This window comes from Miscanthus floridulus, chromosome 8, assembly GCF_019320115.1.
Source record: "Miscanthus floridulus cultivar M001 chromosome 8, ASM1932011v1, whole genome shotgun sequence".
In the NCBI taxonomy this organism is placed as follows: domain Eukaryota; kingdom Viridiplantae; phylum Streptophyta; class Magnoliopsida; order Poales; family Poaceae; genus Miscanthus; species Miscanthus floridulus.
Genome location: NC_089587.1, coordinates 52,416,912 through 52,431,182, shown reverse-complemented (window position 1 = coordinate 52,431,182; position 14,271 = coordinate 52,416,912). Strand labels below are relative to the sequence as shown.

Below are 14,271 nucleotides of genomic sequence, written 5' to 3'. Positions count from 1 at the left end.
TACTTACTTCCCAACTAGTATTTTCTTTCGTTGCAGTACCAATGCCTAGAGGGTCGTCTAGAGGGAGAGAAAAGGGGAAGGGAACTACCATTGTGTGGGAGGGTTCTCTTAGTCCTGATTTCTTTGAGGAAGCTCTTTATGAGAGGTTCCCAGTTGAAAGTAAAAGTGATTTCACCAAAGAGGCACCACTGAGAGGATACGATGAACGAAAAGAAGAGAGTGGCCAAAATGCATGCATGGTGAGAACTGCCTAGTGCAGATGTTCACCGAGGGAATAGATGGAGGTCATCGCTTCTTCAAATGCCCACGAGCATGAGTAATTGCTATTACTATTTATTTCTTTAATATGTTCCTCTTCTATACAACTTACATGACATACTTATTGCAGTCTTTCTTGGCCAAAGAAAACTATGGGTTCACTAGGTGGGTCGATCCTCAACCTATTTATCCACATGCAGAGTACATCTACTACCTGCTGGACCGTATCTTTGATCTAGAAAGAGAAGTTAGCAGCGGTTACAAGGACGACGAACAAGACGACAACAACAATGGTGCTAGTTCATAGGAGGCACTCTACAATGATCCATATTATACCTGCTCTAATCATAGGAATAAGGGGCCTTCGCCGCCGCCACCACCAACAATGGGAGGATACTATGAAGAAGGTGCAACACAATTTGCTATGTGGCCACACTACTAGGACAAACCAGTCTTTTTAACGGGCCACATCCATGTGTTTGTTTTTTTCGTTTAATCACCTAAGGCATGTTAGGGTTAGTCGAAGGAACTATGTACCCTTGTTTAGTCTATGACCTCTATACCCTAGTTTGGTACATGTTATCACATGCCATTTCATGTGTTGTGTGTGTTGAATTAGGTAATCCACTACTTCGTTACGTTTTATTTGCACTACGTGAGCTTGTTTCACTACCTATGCAATATTAAACTCAATATTATGACAACAAATAATGAAACCAATAACACTATGAAAGATCCAATAATAGAGCACATTAATCAACATAACAACATTTGAAGTATATGACGACAAACTAAATAACACAGAACATGCCCTAGGTACGTCCATACTTAAAGTGCATTACATGACAACACAATGCAAAGTCCAAGATTAGACAACATTGTTCATGAATAAACCATAGAACTAGCAAGTTATGAAGACTACTGAGTGCAACGAAGCTACTTTCCCTTTCTCTGAGCATCAAGATTCTCCTCCATCGCTGCCTTCGCTCGGAGCGCACGCTCAAGCTTCCTCTCCCTCTTATCCCTATACGCAGCAACATGCCTCCTTTCCTCCTCTTCCTTGTGCTCCTTTTCAAGAGCCTCCTCTCTTTGTCTCGTCTCCATCATCTCCTTGTCCACTGCTCAAAATCAAAGAGCGGTGGAGGGAAAGCAGCCTCGACAAGGGAAACTTGGCTGTGGGTTTTGAATCCATGCCCAACGTCAGGATCCATGGCTCCGAGCTCGGAGCCGAGATCCACGGCTCCGAGGTTGGAGCCACAGATCTTGGCGCCGAGCTCGGAGCCAAGATCTGTGGCTCCGAGCTCGAAGCCAAGATCTGTGGCTCCGAGGTATAGGCTACGTCAATGCCACCTAGGACGCCCTGCTGTGCACGGCCAGGCATCTTGGAGCCAAGATTTGTGGCGCCGAGACGTGTTACCTCGGAGCCATAAGTCCTGGCGCCGACCCCTAGGGTCCAAAGATAAGTTTACGTCTCCCAGGAGGCCAAACATAAATTTTCTTCAAAAAAGGACCAAATAGCAAAAAATTGGGCTGGTGCTCCCGTTTGCCGTCGTGAAGCCGCCCCGTCGTCGGTACCTGTGCGCGTGGCTGGCTAGCCTCGGGCCGCCGTGGAGCGAACCGAGGGCACCCGCTGATGCGCGCGGGCCTCTGGGTGCTCCACCACCACTCCCCGGTCGGTGCAGGGCGCGGGCGCCGGTGCAGAGCAATGGCTGTGGCAGAGGAGAGAGAAGAGGGCAAGGAGGAAGAAGACCCAGACAATGACATGTGGGCCCCATGTATCAGTGGTCAGTCCTTCCCAACCCAATCCTCTAACCAAACAAAAAAAGTGGGATGAACCTAACCCCCTATCCAAACAAGAAATGGGTCCGACCCGGCCATAAAAACTGGGTTGGGTCCGATCCAATCCTCTTAGTCCCTAAACCAAACACATGGTTAGATTCTCAAGTGAATACACGGTGGCGGATCTAGAAAATAGGCCAAGAGGGGAGGTTAAATTAATATAAGGCTAAAAATCATACTAGTGTTAAAACTAATAGATGTAACAAAGAACACAAATGATGATATCAATTTAAAGTGCTCAAGCTCTATGCAGATCATCAAGGATATAAAATAAAATACTAAATAAAGAGCATTTGATAACCAAAAGATCGTATATGTATTCACAACTCCTCATCACTTTGGTTTCTGTCCTCAATTCTACACAAATCAAGACAACATTATGAATTGAAATGAACTAATATAATATGCACTATTCATTCTTTGGGCCCTTGTGTGGTCTTTTTTCTTAATCCGGCTCTCTTTAGTTCCAGTTGTACTACTCCCCTCCCGGAGGTCGCCACGCCGGTGCTGGTAGCCGTCAGGCCGCTGGCGCCGCGAGCCCGCCCCCCACCCTCTCCGCCTCCATCTTGCGACGCGCTCCGCTGCTCCACGGCCGGCCCTGCTCCGCGCGCTGACTCTTCCTCTCTCTTGGTGCCAGATCTGATCCGTCGCCGGCCTTGCCGGCACATGGACCGGACCACGATGGCGCACCGCCTCTTCCTCTCCTCGGTTGTGCCTGCGCCTGGTTCCCCTTCCTCTCCTTATCCCTCCCCCTCCTAGAGTTTTTTTTTTTGTGTTGATTGTCTCCTACGTATACTGAATAGTACGATTGCCAATTTTAGTCACATTTTAATTTCAATACATTGCTCAGATTGGTACCTCCTATCCATAATAGGTTGCCTTATTATTTTCACAGAAAATGACTAGCGTACATGTTTCCGTTATCAAATTTGTCAACTGTACCATTTTTCCCCATTAGATTACAGCATATATATTGTATATAAAAAAATCCCTGTGTTTCTGCTATACTGCAGGTCAAGGAGGACCGCTTCATCCTATGAGACTCTGTTGTGATGATCAGTCCAATGGCTCAGAATCAGGAGTAATGGCCAGTGTTGAAAAAGGGAGCTTTTCTCTGTACCTAGGAACTAACAAACTAACATGTTATCTTCCCAATTCAAGTAGGTAAATGCAGAACCAGAAGAGCAAGGAGAGCTCAGAGAAATCACCCAATCCTAGGCCATTCAGGCTTACGGAATGATGTGAGTTTTTACAATCTCCAATTCTCACTGCATCTCTAAAATATGTTTAACTGAATTGTTTTCATCATCATTATGGGTTTCCCATTACAACTCTGACCCTGAATATGTGCTCTATGATTACAATGAGAGGAAATCCAACACTGAATAGTTTAGTGACGCTTTTTCCCCTTTCAAGTAAGAGTCATAAGATGCTCCACATGATCTCTACCTGATGAATGATAACCGCGTGAATGATATAGTCATATATGCATTGGTGCTTTCCTCAGACTGATTGTGTTCCAACTATGCTCTCTAGGTTGTTGTGTATTTGCTTTACAGTCTGATAAGCATTTTTTCCCTGCAAAATAAAATGTATCGCTTAATGTTACATCATACCATTTTTACAAAACCTTCAGCTTTACCGTTACACATATTGGCACTCAAGGTTTCCTCACATGTACCAGCAGCAAAATAGTTTTAATTGGTCACCATGTTCTTCGGTTACCTTATTTTCGATTACTATAAAGTTGGCCGCCGAGTTTAGGTATGCTATGCCTCCTCTTTTTCTATTTTGCATGTTTCTCTGGTCTTCAGTCTTGGGATGCACTCATTTGCTTCACAATGTATACTTTATACTTAACATGCTACTAATAAAGGATATAAAATAGCAGGTACCCATATATTTTCGTTGCCCAGTATTAATGTTGTGTTCCAACTATTATTGTTTAAGTACCTATGATCAATGAAACTTAATATTAAATATTCGATATTTGATGGACCGACACCCCCCCCCCCCCCCCCCCCCCCCCCCCCCCCCCCCGCCAAAAAAAAAAATTGTTTAGTTACAGACTAAAGTTCAGGGTGCCAGCACTTCTTCTCATGACATTAGGCTAATTCTTTTGCATGTTAAAGTTAACAAACAAACATTTTTTCTTCCCACCTGGTGTCGGTGCTAATAGCATTAGTCAATTATCTGATGAAGATGTTGTTTCCCATATTACCATGCTGCAGATCTTCCATGAACCTGACAATGATGTTCTTTGGCTTCCAGGGGATTTTCATATTTATGTTGCGAATATGTTTGCTGCTGCCAAGGTAAGTACCGGCAATAATATATATGTTAGAGTATGTCAGGGGCCTATTGGGCCTGGGCTGGCTGTATAGCCCGTTAGTGTTAGGGTTAATTAGAGATAAGGGTCGCTTGCTTAGGGGTCAAGTAAGCCTTGTTTGGGAGTCAAGTAAACCTCTTTATATAAGGAGAGGAGATGTATCAAGAAGGAAAACACACGCTCGGAGTTGTGGCGGCTGGGGCTGCGAGGGCGAGAAAGGGCCGGCCACGGGGCCTTTGACCATGGCCAAGCAAGAGGGAAGGTTTTCCTTCTTAATTCTTGCTTGATTAGATGGATACATCTCCTCTCCTTATATAGAGCGGTAAAGTCTTACCGCCTGTGACTGGAAGGTCCCGGGTTCGAGTCGCGGTCTCCTCGCATTGCACAGGCGAGGGTAAGGCTGGCCACTAACACCCTTCCCCAGATCCCGCACAGAGTGGGAGCTCTCTGCACTGGGTATGCCCTTTTTATTTGACTCCCAAGCAAGGCTTACTTGACCCCTAAGCAAGCGACCCTTATCTCTAATTAACCCTAACACTAACGGGCTATACAGCCAGCCTAGGCCCAATAGGCCCCTGACATACTCTAACAATATACTTTCCACGCATTTCACCTATGCTGCAAATATTCATGGTTTTTAACACATTTAATACCATTTGCTTGCTAGATCTTTTTTGCTGTAGCGTTTGTGTGTCATGCACTGCTTAAATTGAGACCCCATTTTCGCAAGGATCAATGCATCTGTAATTGCTCTATGGAACGAAAGGAATACGATTAACTGAGAACCAATATTATCATCTAAAAAATATATAAAAAAAACTAACACTGTACCACTTCAAAATTGTATTATTTTAAGTGGGCACAAATAGTAATGGCTATAATCTGACATTTCTTTATAAATGCTATGCTGAAGCAATATCTTTTACATGGCCTGCTTTCTAATAAACGACAATCTGCAAAGAAATCTTGATGCTTCCATTTTCAAGTAGGAAATCTGTACAATATATATAAGTACATCTTATTGCTTATCTTCCAGCATTTGTGTTTGTAAGCGCAGCCTGGAGCGTGTATGTTTATACCACGTATGTTTATACCACTGAATGTGCCAACAGAAGCACCAATTTAAGTGAACAATAAGCAATATGACGCCATTCTGCGTTGACGTCGTGCCCCTGCCAAAGCAGAGGGAAAACAAGCGGCTCAAAGCCACAAAAGGTACTTTGCACATCTCAAACTGTTGGCTGAACACCTTAACTGTCAACTTTGACTGCTGCTACATCACCATTGCATGCAACAAATCTTCTGTTCTCTTAGTAGCATTTATGTCAGTCAGCTGTCTCCATGAGTCACGCCCTCAAATCTAGAACTGTTAATTGAACTACTTAATTGTCACCTGCTGACTGAATGACTTATATCACCATGGCATGCATCATGTCTTCTGTCGTCTTCTACCACTACATGTTGCTGGCTACGTGATGCAGCCGTATCTCCATGAGTCACGCCATCAGCATTCACTGCGTTGCCCACGAGTCACTGACAGACGTTTCCTGAACACAAAGAAAGAATCGAACGGGAAGGATGCTGGTGGAGGCAGCAAGGCAACGTTCAGCAAACCCCTTACGTGGCAGGCGGCATCTCCAAGTTCAGAGATCCACAAGTCAGACCTGCCCAACCCAAGCAGCCTGTCGGGTTCAGAGTTGTCGAGCAGAAATGGAATTGTAGACCTACTAAATTGACGTGCCATGATCCTATGATGTAATGAAGCTCTTATGATCCTAAAATCTTAATCAACAATTAAGATATTATAAGGCATGTAATGATACAATTACCTACCGTTGCTATTCTCACGCGTGTTGGGGGGCTGACTAGTTTTAATATCTCTCCTTCTCCCCCCTATAGTCACAGAGAGTGTGCTAGAGTGTTGTATATGTGTACAGTGCTTAAGCAATACAATAAGAATCTTTCCTTTTTTGTTCTGTTGTTCTCTCTTATCTTGTGCTTTTATTGGCATTCTAGGTGCATGACACTGGTTCTTCACCGATTGAAATTGTAAAAGCTTTTGTGGGAGCACGTAAATGACTACCAAAAGCGGAAATTCAGAGCTTTGAGTCTTGGAGTTGTTGAGGTTGACAATTCGACACCACAATTTTGTCGAAAATTGCTACTGATTCTTCTATATGTTGTCCTGGTTCAGTTGTTAGAGGTTATCCCAATTATCTTACACCACAAAGTAATAAAGGAAAGACTCTACCTCAGCCTCTATCTCGCACACCTTACAATAGCTCAGTTTCTTGGAGATCTATTAAAGGTTATCTATTGACTTTCTTTGCAATTGAGTTCTATTCTACCTTGTATGGGATTGAGTAACATTGTTCTCCGTTTGAAACGTTGTCAAACCTGAGTACATTTGAGTATAAGTAATTCCTGCAATTCTTGCACGGCATCCCGAAAAGCTTAGAACAATGATTCACCTGTGGCAGAACCACCCTAATTATATGGTCCACATACACCTGTTATTATCTTTAAGACCTCTGACTGCTTCACATGAGAGCCAGATAACTCAGGTAGTCTGTCGGGTATCCTCGGGGAACCCCGAATCATATACATTTTATAACTCATACATGATCAACATGGAGTTGCCATAATATTACAACAGTTGGTTCAAGAATATTGTACATCAGAGTGCGGAAGACTTATAACATTAGTTTACAAAACACCTATCATAAGTATAAACTTAACTAAGTTCCAAATGGTGAGTAGAATTGTGGAAGCGACTTAGGTGAAACACCTAAGGTAGAAGAGACAGCCAGATCATGTCGAGCCCACCGACATGACCTTGATTAGCAGCTCGAGTCAGAACTTGCAACAGGGGTTTACCAAACCCTGAGTACTTAAGGGTACTCAGCAAGTCTTACCCAACTAAAAGGAAAGACTCGAAGGGTATGCAGGCTTAAAGGAAAGATAGAAGTAAGAAGTAACTTTTGCAGAAAAGCTTACTACCAGTGGATCCTTACTTTCAATGTTTTAGCTTCGTATTAAGTTATCTGTAGTATCCAGTTTGCACCTGGTCTAAAGCAACTTCATTAAATATCTCATCTCATGTTCATCTCTTATCCACCAGTAACCATGTTCCATTGATTAACACTACGATGTAGATCGGGGGACCGAGTCTCCATAACCGAGGAGCATGACAATTCGAATCAATTAGGCCCAGCTGGGGTTTCCTTACCACACAACATACGCAGGTCCCGGACCTATGTATATCAACTTTCACTCGGATCCTCCAAAACGTGAACCGGTCTGCGCTACCCGACAATACAGTACTCCACCTCCCTGCGTCGTCCCGGACAGATTCATAGGATGGGTACACGCTACTCTCGCCATCTCCCACTCCTAGTGCACAGTTGTCTTTTCACATAATGGAATAGCCGAGGTATCAGGCTTACCGGAGTATGTGGCCAGTATTGCAAGGTCTCGAATACGACAGGTCTACAACGGTGCGGTCCTCAATCGACACAGGCGGGACGAGCACGACCAGGCAAACCTGTCTGCCCAAGAACACTTATCATAACATCGAGTCCCTCCCGGTCTCAATTTAACATTATCATATCATGGTATTCTCACGACCCAGAAGTAGAGCCGAGGTAAACCTATTCTTTACGAACGATGAAACCACCACTCGATTTCTATCAAAGTCTAAGCATTACTAAGCACTTGAAATATCGACCTACATATACTAGCAGGGTACGACTAAGGATACCTGAAGATCAAGGTAATCATGCAGTAACGGTATTCGACCAACTCCTAATTTCTTAATGCACATCTCACAAGACTTTAAGTGTAATATAGTTTTGTAAATACTAAGAGAAGGTAGTATGCTCCGGGGCTTGCCTGCGTTGCAGAGAAAGTTCCACAGAGATATCCAGAGGTTAATCTTGGCACCAACACCATGGTGGATGAACTTTCTCCGAAACTTGATCAACACGAGTCTTCTCACTCTCGTTTGTACTACACGTAATAAATAATGCTTTGCTTAACATGATGGACTACATGCCATGATGCATGATAAGAGACATTCAAATGCATAACAAAAGATAAACAAAGTTAAGAAAGTTGAGTACAACTTTCCTTCACTAAGGAACTAGGGTTATTACTATAAAAGTATCTTAGTTCATTAACTATCAAGTTAATTAGTTATTATCGTGAAAGGAACTAACATGAACTAGCAAAAGATTAACATCTATCTTAAGTCATGATCATTATAAGAAATTAATAATTAAGCCATATTAATTATTATATAAACAAGTTGATTATGTGGTTATTAAGATGGCAACACTTATCACATTATACTAGTCAAACAAGGCAATGTACATTACTAACATTACATAAGTTCAACCATGAGGGTAAACAAGGATCATCACATGACCTAATCACATGCATTTACTAATTAGTCATTTGAGTAAACTACTTTATTTATTAACTAACAAGTTAATTATAAGCATAACATGGAAAGGATTAAGTTGCCAAGGAACAGCAAAGGGAGTAGTGTTCCAAGGTCTACAATCAACTTCAAAATACACCAAAGCCATTTAAGTATTTTCCTAAATTATTTTAGTATTTATTTACTTAAAGAAAAGGCATTTAAACACACTTAAATTAATTAACCAATTTAGAACTATCAAAACAGTACCATAATTTTTATGAAGGCAGGTCTAAGCATGTAAAGCATACACAAAAAGTTTCATGATTAAAGCATAATTATGTTATCCTATAAAAATTATACAAGGTCCATTTAATAATTAAAAGAGGTAATTTTTAAGCATACCAAGACTACTCAAAAAGACCAATTAATATTTTTCCATGGTAGGGAATCTCATAACAAAGCTACACACAAAATTTCACAATTTTAGCATGCTTCTAGAATTACCTATGAATTAAACAAGATTGAGCACATTTTAGCTTTTTCTAAAAATAATAAACCGAAGGGAAAACATTTTGCACCCAGACCCCTGCTAGCCACTGAGACTGACAGAGGGGCCCTAGGTCAGCAGAACAGTACCCCGTGTTGACCGCGGCGGACACCGCCGTTGACCGTCAAGAACTCGCCGGCGGCGGGACTTGCACCTACATGATCTCCTTGACCTCACACATCCATCTAAGCTATCGGTTGAACAAGTAAAGCAACACGGTGAGCTCGACGTCGGCCATGCGCGGCACGGCGGTGCTCCGGCGTGGCGAACACGCCCGTCGGCGGGGTTAGCAGCGACGCGGAGGACACCAATAGCTTCCTCATGCTCACGTGAACTCAAAACAGCTGCTGGTTGATCGAGCCATGACCAGAAACGAACTTGGCCACAGCCATGGCGGCTTGGCAGAATAGAACACGGCGGCGCGACGCGTTCTAGCCACCACAACGCGGTAGCGGTTAGAAGGAGGGGGGCGGTTAGCGTTAGGATGCTCACCACGACCTCGACGGCTAAACAATTGAAGAGGAGACTGATCAGGCGGCGCTGCGGTCGGCTCCGACGGCTCTAGCGACGTGAACCCGGCGGCGAGCACGCGTTTCGACGCGACTAGCTAAGGAATCACCCAACCGCAAAGCTTGAGAGCATAGCCCAATCCTAAGGAACCTCGAACAGCAAATAAGGGGGCTAGGGAGGCTCTGGAACAACCCAGCCATGGTGAGGTGGACGCGGCAGCGATGGTGGGGTGATCGCGGCGGCAACCGGCGCTGCGGCCGATTTCGCTGGCGAGGAGTGGCTTGAGCGGGTCCAGGAGGAGCATGGGGGCTATGCGAAGCTATGGACACGAGCTGACGGGCGGGGCGTGATGGCGGTGATGAATTGCGTCAGGGCGCAGAGGTGACCGTCGGCGAGGGAGAAAAAGGGAAGAGGGAAGACAGCGGCTGGCGCGAGGTTAAGACGGCGCGGGCGGCTTCTGCAGCTTCGCCACCTCCTGCTTGGTCGTGACACGCGAGCTGCTGCGTGTCCAGACGTGAGAGAACAGCGAGCGAGGGCCACGGGCGGCGAGTAGGCAGACTGGACGACGGTGACCACTGTAGCCGACTGAAACCTCCACTTCAGCTCTCAATTGCTCGCGATTTTGCAACACGACTCGATGATCGACCTTAAGCAAAGTTAAACCTTGATTGGAGAGCTTCAACATTGCTTAAGAGCCCAACATAAAAAACATGATGGTTTGCAAGATCTTTGATTTTCAAAATAGGCACATTGAAACAAGAAGATGAGAAACAGTTAGGGTTTAGGAAATTGCTTTGAGTTGGCTATTTTGGGAATTAATTTAGGATCAACCAATAATCAAACACCTCAACCCATTTCACAGTTTCATAGCTCAAGTATAGGTCCAATCAATGGAACAAAAGTTGTATAAATTTATTGATAAAAAATGCTTTAATAAAATCCCAAACATTGAACTTTATAACTAATAAAAGAGAGACAAAAATGACTATGAGAATTAGTTATAGGATTCAATCTTTGAGCTCAAATTCAAACATGTTTGATTTGAAACCATTTCCTATCTTTACTTCCATGTTAAAAGGCATACTTTAAACAACAAAGCATATATTAACAAAATTTTAATTGTTTAAGGAATTTCACATATATAAATCACAAACTTCCATAATTAATATTGTTGTTAACATTTCATGCAACACATATAACTCAACAAATGCAACATAAGAATGCTACTATTGCAACGTGAAATGCATTTATGGCATGACACTTGATGCTTATGCTTGATGATGCTCATGATCATAATTTTAGTTGCTTTTTAGCATCTAGTATGTTACATCACCCAACTGAAAATCAGAGAGACAAGTGTTCTGCAATCTACAGTACATCTATTATAACAAATTTGCAATAGGTTTCCGTTCAAGGCAAGGCCCAATGGCCCCGTTCGGCTTACCCCATATTCGACTTGTTCGGCTTGTTTTTTCAGATAGAACAGTGTTTTTCTCTCACAACAATTCAGCCAGTTTCAGCCAAGATTCAGCAAGCCGAACAGGGCCGGCCTAAAGTTGCTAACAAAATTATTCGATATGGATCCAATTTTCAACATTTACTACATGTTATGAGATTTTACATATGTTTTACCCGTGTAGCTTACACCATAAGATTTTATGTATGCCCGTAGCAAATGCACGAGTACTCAACTCCTGAAATATAAATAGTGCAAGTGCGTAGCCTCATTGATTTTTTATAGAGCACATATTCTATAATGTGATGTTGCACTGTCATTGAAATTCTAGTATATGGCACACCAGATTCGTACAATCTTTCTCTGAAACTGGAAATATTTCAACTACGGCGGATGATTATTAGGCCCCGTTTGTTGCGGTTTTGAGGTGAGCACTATACAACATGGTTTGTTACTGTAGTGTATTGCGGCTGTAGAAAAAAACAGGTCCGTTCCCACTAAAAATAAACTAAGAATAGGAGGAGCTGAATAAGTTGCATATTTGAGGCACATCCCGACTCTGCTAGTATCGTGAAGGAACACGAGCCAGTACCTACGAGCACGCAGCCCTTCGTGCACTCACGTAGCGCCGCTGTCTCCGCCTTTACCACCGCTGGTCCCCCTCCCTTCTTCTCCTGCATATCGCCGGAGGATGAAGAGAGTGGGGATCCATCATTTTTAATAAGTTTTTTCAATAGATCGAGTCCTTAGGGTTAGAGTCTATCTATGTCAAGTTTCTTGGTTTTGGAGATGTATCTCCTCCTCTTCCTCTCCCGCAACGGTGAGAGGGTAGGGTTGAATCGTTTTCTTCATGGCGGCTTTATTGAAGATGAGGGCGATAACTAGGGCGTTAGCATCCTCACCAGTATGACAACATGGAGACTTTTTTTTCCAGACAGCAACATCAAGGAGGAGATGGTGTCGCTGCCGTGAAATAATTTTTTCCGGTCTCTTCTCTGTTTTATTGTTGTTAGATCTGGCTACAATGAAGGACTAGGGAGAATAAGTTTCAGATCAGTCTTTCTTATTCTTCTTTGGCAAAGAGAAGAAGTTTATGAATTCCGCCTACATAAATGTTGGTCGCCGTTCGTTGGGCCGCTTTTTGCCGAGTGTTTGTCTGTGCGGTCATCTATACTGCAAAGCGTCGTATAGGTCTAGTTTTGAGATCTGGAGCTATTCACAGCATGGGTATAATTTAAATGAAAATCAGTTTCTAAATATTTATGTAATCCAGCGTGCTTGTAACATGTTGATATACCCAGCTATTATCTAATATAATTTTTCTTTTGTCGTAAAAAAAACCCGAGCCAGAGAGAGCCCTCTCCAAATGGACCTTTAGTCAAGGAATAAATGAACAAAGGTAAGTGCAATTTACAACTCCGTGCCACGTCTTAAGCGCGCAATACATGGTGAACTTTTTGACCTTTTGAGTTATCTTCAGGTCACAACGAAATAATAGTACACTCCAGTAGGTATTTTGGTAAAAGGAACACCACTGCCCAAACACGCAAACATTCCGTAAATGGCCTACCGTAGGCATGCCACCAATGTAGGCATCGAATTTGAAGAAGGGAGAGCGGATTTGACAAGGAAATGTCAGTTGTCAGGTGGACTGCGGCAAACAGAGACAAAAACAGAGCAAGCATATCTCGCCAGCGTCCAGGAAGAAGGAAAAAGAGTGCTACTTGAGCAGCGAAAGGGGAGTGCAGTACGTGAGGGTATGGAGACGCTCCTACTGTACTGGTGGCATAGAGACGCTCGGAACCCAATTCGGCCACGCCTTCGGACACATCAATGGCGTGGCCGAAGCCGACGGCGTTCGTATCAGGCCCCGCGGTGACGGCCATGCCCGCGCCAGGCAATGTCGAGACGTGCCCCCGGGCGCCGGCGTCTGCACGTCAAGGGCGTGCCCGCTGGATCGTCGTCGTACACGTAGCGCGACCGGCGGCATCAGATGGCCCGATGTGCTTGGGTCCACAATTCAACACTACTTTTCAGCTAATAAATAGTATCTTCTCTCACGATAAATCAGCATAAGCATCGTCAGATTTCAGCGTAAGCAAACAGTGGTTCGGTCGACAACAAAGGATGAACGGAACACGCTGACACCAGCGAACGGGTTCGGCGAGGAGGAGCAGCAGGAACGGCGTGCCGCGAAATCTCACGGTCATGGTGCACGCTACGCATTCGGCCCCCGCGTGGCTGCTGCTTCCGGCGGCCAGACAGTTGACGGCTTCAACTGGGCAAGTCTGGGAACAACCTCGCGAGAAACCGAGCCCACCGCCGGCCCCCTCCTTCTCCGTAGCCGGCGTCCTTGCCGGAGCCGAGAGGGAGGGATCCCACCTCCCGTACCTGTAGATTCATAGTATAGCTGTAAATCCATAGTACTAGGTTTCTTTGTGCCGGTGTGGCTGTCGCGCTTGGTCGCGTTTCGAGCTCCCTGATCCCCATCGGTCTTGTTGGCGGCGCCGCTGGTCTTGCAGTCGATGCTTTCGCCAACTTCCGATGGCTTCAGGTGAGAAAAAATAAAATAAAGTCTCCTCCCTCTCTCATCCGGCGGGCTCATGCCTAGCTCGCCGTTCCTGTTCGGAACTCCACCTCCGGTGCTGCTGCCCCGACCTTCGAGATGAGGCGGTGGAAATTATCGGGAGCGTCCCGACGGTGGCTGGGCAGGATCCGGCCGAGCGGTGCCGGTCCACGTCCCTGCTCGCCTAAGTCGGGCCTTCCCTCTGCGCGTCCGTCGCCGCCACCGACCCGGAGTTGGCTACTGCCGAGGCAGCTGAGCCCGCTCCCGGTACCGCCGCAGCCGCCGCGATGCTGTGGCCAGAGGAGCTGGCCGCGCTTGCCGGCGCCCGGCGGCCGCGAGGCTC

At 44.8% G+C, this 14,271-nt stretch overlaps 1 long non-coding RNA gene across 4 annotated transcripts; it reads left to right on the top strand.

The window, feature by feature from the left end:
* The first annotated feature begins 2,616 nt into the window (after positions 1-2,616).
* On the top strand, positions 2,617-6,411 carry LOC136472032 (uncharacterized). Of its 4 annotated transcripts, none has more exons than XR_010762205.1 (4): positions 2,617-3,338; positions 4,329-4,412; positions 5,539-5,641; positions 5,908-6,411. It is a non-coding gene; the product is annotated as an uncharacterized lncRNA (long non-coding RNA). The 4 variants fall into 4 exon arrangements; XR_010762202.1 differs by having other exon boundaries at positions 5,484-5,641; XR_010762203.1 differs by having other exon boundaries at positions 5,463-5,641.
* The last annotated feature ends 7,860 nt before the right edge of the window (positions 6,412-14,271 follow it).